We start from the raw sequence: 11,017 nt of genomic DNA on the forward strand, positions 1-11,017 counted from the left end.
TGCTAAAGGGCCTGGAGGAGGATATTTGGTTGCAAATTCCTCAGTACCTCCCTGCTCTGGGACTCTATAATAACAGGAATGCTAATATTTAGGATTTGACTAGGACTTTCCATACAAGGTACCCAGAAACTCTTCACACATATTATAATTCTTAATTAGAATTTTGCATTTTAAAAATGGTTCAGTAAGGCCTCTCATTCCTCTAACATTTCCCCAGATTCTGGTCCCATAGCACCCACCTCCATAACTCCATGATACCTGAGCCTACAATCCTAGAGTCACTCCTATTTCCAAAAGGCCATGTTTCAAACAACAATGTATTTTCTGGGATGGGTAACATCACAAACTGATTATTTTGTCAGACCCAGGCTAGTCTCTTAAAAAGTAGAAAATATGGTCCTAAAGAAATGGAATAAAGTGAATAAATTTAGATTGTGGGTGGAGAGCAGGAAAAAAAAAAGAGGATGAAAGTTCCAGACCATGAAAAGGGGCAAAAATGAGACTGATGAGCAATAAGATAGCTAAACAAAGTCAGTGGAAGCAATGGAATGACCAAAGAGAAAGAGATGGTCCCCAAACCCAGTGAGCTTACTTGACATAGGTATAGGTAGAACCAACTTCACTGCTAAGAGCAGCTGTCTGAGAAGTGATGGAGACAGAAGTTGCCCTAGAATTTAGGTTAGTGACAATCTTAGAAAATATATAATAAGAATTTTAGCTCTATATGAGACCAAAAAATTAACCCTAATTCTTCTATCTCTATCTGCTAAATATACAGTAGAAAGTATAGCACGTTTCTATTCTTCATGTCTATTCTTCTATAACCTTGGAAATTATTCCAAATAGTTTTTGTAAGCATTTCTCCACTGTTTCCAATCTTGTCTTCCTTCTTGTTGGAAGCAGATTAGCATCTCTTCTTTCCGCTCAAGGTAACACAGACCTGCCTCAACCTTCTTCTGTGGTGTCAGCTTTGTCCTCCCACCACCTCCAGCCCCAGTATGGATCCCCTGTGGCTCTCTTCCTTTTGCCCTCAGAGCAGCAGCTGGTTGCCAATACAAATTCACCATCTCCCTGCTCCTCTCTATCAGCAAATGTGCTAATGGTGCTGAAATTGATCATTCGCCCAAATATGTGTGCTTTCATTTTTAATTCCTAAAATCTACCTCTCAAATATAGTCTATATTTTTGCCAGATAATCTGTATCTTTTTAAATTTAGCACGGTGAGGTAAAAACATTCTGTACAAAGAAATGTAATATAGTGATCACTTCCCTACCAAATTACTCTCATTTGTAGTTGTTTTTACTATGAATAAAAGAAACATCCTAAATTCTATCTCTTCTGTTCCACAATGTGCACCCCAACTCTAGACATCTTTTGAAAATAAAACATGAATTTTGATTCTTCTTTCCAGACTTTTAGTTTATTGTATTTAAAGATTTCATGAAAATATAAACAAAAACTACAGCTCCTTTCTACAACTGAATATTTTCAATCAAATCACTTGCCTCAAACAGGGAACCCAGAATAATGAAACATGTGTTTGGCTCCCTTTCAAAAGAAATACTGCTTTCCTGTTCCTCTCACTGCCAGTCCCTCAGCCAAGCTCTGATCCCTAGGGGTCTGTGAAGTTTCCACATCTTACTTATTTTAGAGTTTAAGAGAAGAAACCTTTCTAAGCTAACCAGCATTAACTGATGAGTTTAGGCAAAGTGCTGTCATTTCTTCATTAGGATCATTCTCCGGGCTTGCAATTCTTGCTACCTTTTAACTATCTTCATACTCTTCTGCATTGGCTACAAAAGTTAATCGAATAACATGATAACCTCTGAAATAAAACAAACTTTTCTCTCTTTTCCCACCAAAACATCTCCTTATCTTACTGAGTTACATTTTATCACTAAAACTAAAGATTCTTTCCTTAGATCTGTCGAATTAATTTTGCCGATGCTGAAGGGGCATTCAACTAAGCCAAACACCTTGGTTCTATTCCAGAATTTGCCTTAAATTATGCAACTATTCCACTGGGTCTCAATTTCCTCATTAGTAAGAATGAGCAAGGCAAGCTATAAGATTACCACAGTCTTGGCAAACTTCCTTATTCATTTATTGAAAATCTACTGTATGCCAGGCACTGTATTAGCCATTGGGTCTATAAAATGCCATGGCTCCAAGAGCCCACATAGTGATTGAGATTAAAATATACACAATATCCACAAGATAAAGGGAACTGGAGGTACGTAGCTAGAAGAAATTCTGACTTTTCCTCAGAATGGGAGCAAGGGTGGTATAAAAGGGAGAGCAGCTAGACAGGGACTTGTGGGATAAGAAGTAGTCTGGCAAAATAAAAGGGCAGGATGAAGGGCTGAGCATGCGGAGCATTCTAAACCCAGAGAAGAGACAAGAGGACAATCCACTGTTAGTTTCTTAGCCTTTCCAAAAGTATGGATAGATGAAAAGGAAATGGCATTTGGGAAACAGGAGAGACATTTGGATTAGCTGGAACTCAGTGCATGGTGAGAAATGGCACAGAGAAGCCAAAAAGAGAACCTACGTCAGCACTGTGAAGAATGCTCTATGAATCAGGATATAGGCTTTATCCTGGCCAATAGGAAGCAGCAAAGGTTTTGAATCAGGGGATCACAGTGGCAGCAGAGTGGGGATGGATAGATGGCAGCGGGTCTGGCAGTGCCAAGATCAGCTGAAATACTCCCACAGAAATCTAAGCAAGAGAGAAGGAGAACACAAAATAAGGGAGTGGCAGTAGGGATGCAGAGGAGGAACCAGAAAGGACAGATATTAACTGACCTTACTAACCATTAAATGTTACAGAGTAAGAGGAAGGAACTGGGAGCTGATCTGGGTGTCAGATCCACTCATTAAGATGGCACACACAGGAGGAGGAGGAGTTTGGAGAGGCAAGATGTTCATCTAGAGACATGTAGTGCATAAAGCTTTTAAAGAACATGCAGATGGAGCTAGGCACTGGGTAGCTATACAGTCAGGTCTGGAGTTTGGGAAATAGGTTGACACTTGAATGTTAATACAGACATCAGTAATAACATACAGATGGTAGAAGTGTGTTGACTTTGTTTCTTCTCCCCTTAATGTTTTTCATACATTCCCTGCATGGAACTGTTAAAATTAGGGCCTCTAAAAATGATTTTGGGTTGACTGAATCAGTAGTCATGATGTTCCTACTTCTCAGAAAACTCATAGGACTGAAGACTGCTTTTTCTTGCAATCTGAGAAAGGTACCAGAGCTCAAAATGGGAAATAATTCTTTTCCAAGTTTACCACTAAAGATTCCTAAACAAGCATCCTTATCGAATGCCACACCCTAAGACCATTTTCCTAGGACCCTTAAAGAAAAACATCTATAGGTCAGAATCTAGTAGATAGAGAAAAGTTAGAGCTATTGGTAGACCCAAGAAAAATACTAATGAATGTGTTACCTGCAAGTGGGGATTCATCTCTCCACTCGAATACCCAACTATGCATTTAAAAATCAGTGTCATTTAAACTGAACAACAAAAAATAATTCATAGAAACTCATAACCCCCCAAATTTAATCAAAAATAGAAAACTGAAACAGACCAATTACCGACAATGAAATTGAATCAGTAAGCAAAAAACTCCCAAAAAACAAAAGTCCAGGACCAGATGGCTTCACAGGTGAGTTCTACTAAAAATATTTAAAGAAGAGTAAATACCTATCCTTCTCAAAGTATTCTCCTCCCCCCGCCCCAAAAAAATAGAGGATGAAAAACTTCCAAATTCATTCTATGGGGTCAGCATGACCCTAATACCAAAGCCAGATGGAGATACTCCAAAAAGAGATCTACAGGCCAATATCTCTGATGAAAATATATCCAAAAATCCTTAACAATATCGAAAAAATCCTCAACAAAATAGCGCAGTGAATCCAACAATACATTTTAAAAAATCATTCACCACAATCAAGTGGGGTTTAGTCAGAGAATACAAGGGTGTTTCAATATTAGCAAATCAAACAACATGATATATCACATTAATAAAGTAAAGAAAAAACTGTATAATCATTTCAATAGATTTAAAAAAAAACACATGACAAAGTACAACATCCATTCATAATAAGAATTCTCAACAAAGTAGATTTAGAGGGAACATCCCTCAACATAATAATGGCCATCAAGGGAAAACCCACAGAGAACATCAAACTCAATGAGGAAACACTGAGAGCTTTCCCCCCACTAAAATCAGGTATAAAACAAGAATGTCCACTCTCCTCACTTTTATTCAACATAATACTGAAAGTCCTAGCCAGGGCAATCAGACCAGAAAAATAAATAAAGGGCATCTGAATTGCTAGGGAAGAATTAAAACTTTCACTATTAGCAGAGGATATAATAATATATATATAAAAAACCCTAAAGACTCCACCAAAAAACTACTAGACCTGATAAAGGAATTCAATAATGCCACAAGACACAAAAATCAGTATTCAGGCATCTGTTTCATTACTATATACTAAATGAAGCAGCAGAAAGAGAAATTAAGAAAACTATCCCATTTACAATCACACCAAAAGTCATAAAATACCTAGGAATAAACTTAGCCAAGGAAGTGAAGAGATCTGTACTCTGTAAACTATAAAACATTCAGGAAAGAAATTGAAAATGACACAGAGAAATTGAAAGATATTTCATGCTCAGGGATTAGAACAAATCTTGTTATAATGTCCATACTACCCAAAGCAATCTACAGATTTAATGCAATCCCTATCAAAATATCAACAGCATTTTTTCCATAGAACAAGTCATCCTAAAATGTGTATGGAAAAACAGGAGATCCCAGACAGCCAAGCAATCTTATTAGAACAAAATTGGAGATATCACAATCCCAGATTCCAAGATATACTATAAAGCTGAGATAATCAAAACAATATTGTACCAGCACAAAAATAGACACATAGATCAATAGAATAGAGTCCAGAAATAAACCCACAATTATATGGTCAATTAATCTTTGACAAAGGAGGCAAGAATATACAATAGAAAAAAGTCTTTTCAACAACTGCTGTTGGGAAAACTGGACAGCTACATGTAAAAGTATGAAACTGGACCACTTTCTCACATAGTCACAAAAATAAACTTGAACTGGATTAAAGACCTAAATGTGAGACCTGAAACTATAAAAATTGTTGAAGAGAGCATAAGTAGTAATTTCTTGACATCAGCCATAGCAGTATTTTTGTAGATAGGTCTCCTGAAGCAAGGAAACAAAGGCAAAAATAAAAAGCTTCTACACAGCAAATGAAATAGTCAACAAGAATAAAATACAACTGAGTAACTAGGAGAAGATAATTTGCAAATGACTTATCCAATAAAGGGTGATTACCCTAAATAGAATAAAGAACTTATACAACAAGATACCACAAAACAATCAAGAATGAACAAAAGAAAAAAAAAAAGAATGAACAAAAGACATGAACAGACATGTCTCAAAAAAAAAAAAACATAGATGACTAACAGACACTGAATATTATTTAGCCATAAAAAAGAACGAAATCTTGCCATTTGCAATAACATGGATGGAACTGGAGAATATAATGCTAAGCAACATAAGCCACAAAATGACAATAACCATGATTCTATTCATCTGTGGAACTTAAAAGAAAACCACAAAACAGAATCAACTCTAGAGAACAAGTTGTTGGTTACTACAGAGGAGGTGGATGGGGTCGGGTAGGTGAAATAGGTGAAGGGATTAAGCGTACACTTATCAGGACACCTAGGTGGCTCAGCAATTGAGCATCTGTCCTTTGGCTCAGGGTGTGATCCCAGAGTCCTGGGATCCAGTCTCACATCAGGGTTCCTGAGTGGAGCCTCTTTCTCTCTCTCTCTCTCAGCCTGTGTCTCTGTCTCTGTCTCTCTCTCTCTCTCTCTCTCTCATGAATAAATAAATCTTTAAAAAAAAAAGAGTATATTTATCATGATGAGCACCGAGTAATGAATTGTTGAATCACTATACTGTACACCTGAAACTAATATAACACTATGTTAACTATACTGTAATTAAATTTTTTTAAAAAAAGAAAAAAATTTAAAAAGGGTATAATTTACTGTAAACACATGGGGGCAAGTGTTGGGGAAGGTGCTGTGGTTTCCAGCCTCAGTCGGACAGATGTAAATGATGACAGGTGATAAGAGTCCCAGAGAGAAAATGGCAAGATGAGTTTCCAGCTTGCCTAACTTTTTGAATTGGGAAAATTTAAGGTTGAAGATAGACTGATAAGGGACACAAAATAAGTAACACAAACTTCCAAACTCCCAGTTTATGCTTAGAAAAGGAGGCTTCCTTATAATTCAAAATACACTTAAAACTGCCACAATTTAGATGAGAAAATTTTATCTCTATCCAGGCTCTATCTTTTGGTAGTTGAAGTCATAAAGCCGTGAAAGCAAATGTTTTCCAAAGAAAGTTTATATAGTGTAATAAGGAAAATGGGTCAAGAATGAAACCAAATGGAACAGTAAGATTGGCTCTTAAATTGTTTTAGGGAACAGACCACTTAAGAATCTGATTATGGCTCTAGATGCTCCCTCCAGAAAAAAATATTCACACAAATTTTAAGCATGGAATTTTTTTTAAAGATTTTATTTATTTATTCATGAGAGACAGAGAGAGAGAGAGAGGCAGAGACACAGGCAGAGAGAGAAGCAGGCTCCACGCAGGGAACCCAACACAGGACTCGATCCCAGGTTTCCAGAATCACACCCTGGACAGAAGGCGGCGCTAAACCCCTGAACTACCGGGGCTGCCCTTAAGCATGGAATTTAAAGAGATTCACTGTCTCCAGGATTCAAAGATTCAAAGTCAAGAAGAGGGGAAAAGTGACACAAATAACCAATTTACATTTAACTATTATAAATCCTAACCTTTCCAAGAATGCAAACAGTAAATGAGACCCTCAGGGTTTTTGTTTTGTTTTGTTTTCCTGCCATTAAGAAGACACTCTAGTGTTTCTCTGAGAGAAGAGAGAGACACTGAGAATTGGAAAAGGTAACACAATGTTAGGTGTCAGTTATACTACAATAAACAAAATGTACGTACATCCCTTACATGAGATTCCATACATGTACAATTCCATTAAGTGGAATACTGTACAGCAAAGATGAACTACAATACATGCTGCCTACAACATGAAAGGCACCACAATACATTAATTACATTGTGTTAAAGAAAGTAGACACAGAAAACTATACATTGCAGGATTCCATTTATAGAACAGGTCTGGAAAAGGCAAATTTAGAGGACAGAATGCAGATTAGTAATTGCCTAGAACTGGGAGTGGGAATGGGCTCTTCCTTAGACACAAGGGAACTCCTGAACATGACAGAATGGTTCTGAAACTGGATGGTGGTGATGGTTGCAAAATCCTACAAATTTACTAAAATTTTTTCAATTGTATACTTATGACAGGTGAAAATTTTGTTTGTAAAATACACCTCAATAAAGCTTTTTTTTTTTTTTAAAGATGTCTCTGGAAGCAAAGAAACACTTCAGTATTTTAAAATGTGTTGAGATTTGATACACATGGCTTCATGATATTTGAAATTTACATTATAAAACCCTTCTGTGTCAAATTATGGACAATCAGATTAACTCTTTTCAAGGAGTCCTATTACATAGACCCAATGAATTGCCTTTATATTTCTGAAGATTAGGCAAATAACGATCTTCCATTAACTATCCTAGAAATCATTACAGTAACTTCCTGAGGTCAGTAGGGAATATAGGACTATGTGGGGCTGATATCCTGAACAGCTATTCCATGAGGATCATTCTATTGTGCTACTACCCCTTAGATAGTTGGTGTGGTTTGGCTTAACATAAATAATTTTTTTATCCTCAGTATTTGCTTAAGTAGAACCACCATTGTTATGCTATTAGGTTGAATTTTAGGACTTTGGCTTGTTTTGCTGGATTTTAGTACATTTTTATTTGGCTTTCTTAGGAATTAACCACAGACCATTAGTGAAAACAATACAGCGGCCTGGAAAGCCTTAAAGTCTTGGCAAAAATAGTTGAGGAGGTTCTTACCAGAGTTTCCCAGACTTTTGCCCTAAATTCACCCAATACAATGACAAATATATCTGTTTTTTAAAAACCATCAAAAAGGAAAAGTGCCTGGAAATATTTCTGCAGGAATCCTTGGAACTCTCCTCTTCTCCCCTCCCTACTACCTGTTCCATGACATGACATCCCACTAGGTGCACATGGCTAGATACCAAAGCTGTACTATTTTTTAAAGAAAAAAAAAATAGTTCCATTCTCTATAAATAAAGAAGATTTGATATCTTTTTTAAAAATTTATTTTTGTTAAAGATTTTATTTATCCATGAGAGACACAGAGAGAGGCAGAGATGTGGGCCCCCTCTGGGGAGCCCGATATGAGACTCGATCCCAGAACCCCGGAATCACAACCTGAGCCAAAGGCAGACGTTCAGTCACTGAGCCACCCAGGTGCCCCTCTTTTAAATTTTAAGTATACCTGTAATCTATCACTATCTTCAAGATTCTGATGAGTGCAGTAGGGAGGGATGTTAGAATATATCAGTGATGGGGAAGGCTATCTTTGGAAATTTTTGACTTAAACCTCATGTGGTTTACAGCTGGGGGTGAAGGGTAGCAAATGTCCTTTGAAAAATCTACCCAGATTAGTCTGCCCAGAAGAGTTAATGTTTTTCTCCTTAATATTCCCATATCACCTTGACGATAACTCAGTTTTGGTGTTTATCATAATGCACTTCTGTCTTTCTCCTAAACTAGATTAAATGCCTCAAAGATAAAATTGTATCTAACACACTGTTCTATCCATAGTTCCTGGCATACTGCCTTTCACATGGTATGTGTTCAGTGGAGATCTAGAGAATTAATGTATCTAATAAAACTGTTAAAAGCTATTATGGAAGTATTATAAATAAAAGTAATTATGTCATGAATTTATTGGAACAATTACATTGATTAACAACACATTTTACCTAGAGAGAGAATGTTCTTATTTGAGGAGTTTATCGGATTGTATACTCAATAGCCACATATTTATTTTTGTAAGCCAGTTGTTTCTGTTAATATGCAGCATACAATATGCCTTCAGCAACAAAAAAGAGTCATGTTATCACCAGAGGTTGGTCTAATTAATGTCATATCAAAGAAACTTCCAAGCATGCCGTAGTAATGCTTATGTAAACTTTCTCCCTAGTCATTATATTGAGTCTAGATATAGGGCTTGCTGTATGTGGGCTTCTAATTCTTTGTACTGTTCCTTTTATCTCTAGCAGTTGCCACCAGTTTTGCAAACCAGTCAACCTGTTATGGTGAGGTCAATATTTGTTAAAACTAGTTAATAGTTTATCTTGAAATATTAAAGGTACCTTACCAATATTGTAAGATATTTAGATCTGACAGGAGCAATGTGCTTTTGGAAAAAGTCTAATAAAATCTACCAAATAAGCAATGTCATAAACCAAGCCGATGAGATCATCTCAACTCAGTCTCATGATTTTCACAGGAAAGTGGAACTCTGTTGACTAAAGGGTCACTGGTATGAGAAGAAATGGAAGGCAAATACACCAGGTCAGTTATATGAGGCTAGCTTCTATTACACCTGAAGTATATTAAGAAAGCAGACTCTATTGATTAAATAAGTTACCACTTGTTATTTCATCACGGTGAAACAACAGGAAAGCTAGATCTAAAAATCAACTGACATAGATCTGCCGATGAATACCTTGCAGAGGAAATGGCTGCATTCCAGCAACTGCCATTTGGTGACACTTCATTGAGAAACAGAGATAAGGAACAAAAGAAATTATTGTGAACTTTCTTTATCCTGGATAGTTAAAGAGGATGTTTACTTCCACTCACCTTAATGACCACATATCAGAAGTTCAATATCTGACCTAAAGTAAACAGACCTTCTTATGATTTATTTCACTGTGTTTCACTTTTTCATGAAGATTCCATTGAGTCTGGAGCCTGGAAAGATGTGAATGGTCCTAAGCAACCGGGGAGCTCAAATGCTCAAGTAGAAAGATAGCATGGCTCCTTGTTCAAACACATTTTTCCAAAGTAATCCACAGTGGCAGCAGGAGAGAAAATGGTGCCCCTTAGAAAATAAGGACTTGGCTAAAGTTAAACTAGCTTTAATAAAAAGCCTAAGAGAGAAACTCAAAAGAATGCTTGAAAAATGGTCTTAGAGAAACTCAACCACCACCTCTATTCCTCTGCTAGATGAGAACCAAAAAGTGTGGAAATACGCATTTGGGAATCCCTTTAAAACTTCTAAAATAAAATGTAAGTATAGGTTGACTATAACTCGAATTGTTTAGTTGAACTTTAAAATTCATATTTCAAGGTATATTTATATGCTTTGCCTAAATGCAGTATAAGAATTATTTGATAACAAGGGCAGATGAGAAATGTTTTACCAAACCTTTTTTTTTGTTGTTACTAAGTAATAGATGTTCTTCCTGATAGAAATGAACCTAAATTTATTCTAACCTAAGAATAAATTCAATTAAGTAAAACTGAATTTTGCCAATGGTCAAATGATTGCTCTGTCCTTTGAGAATTACTTGGGGTCTATTACACAGATCTGAAGGAGAACCCAGATTTTTGTCACCTACTCATGTTGGGACCTGGGGAACTGCTTAAATTTTCTTAGACTCAGTTACTTCATCTGTAAGAAAATGAGAATAGTAGGTGCCCCCTGAGAGTTTACTATAAAACTGTAAGAGGTCACATATTCAGAGTTTCTTGCATGTAGTTACTTTGTAAGTATTACTTTCTTTTCTTCCTAACACTGGAAATATATTTTAATATCCTAATGAGTTTTTATGGGCCTAAGATTTTATGAGACTATAGGAGACAGTGGACAAATACCTATCTTCATGGAGCTTAAACTTCTATGTAGGTGAGGAGTTGTGAGAGATGAGACAAGATTTTACTCCCTCCCTTCTCCACCCACTTGT

Source organism: Vulpes lagopus, chromosome 16 (genome assembly GCF_018345385.1).
Source record: "Vulpes lagopus strain Blue_001 chromosome 16, ASM1834538v1, whole genome shotgun sequence".
Taxonomy (NCBI): domain Eukaryota; kingdom Metazoa; phylum Chordata; class Mammalia; order Carnivora; family Canidae; genus Vulpes; species Vulpes lagopus.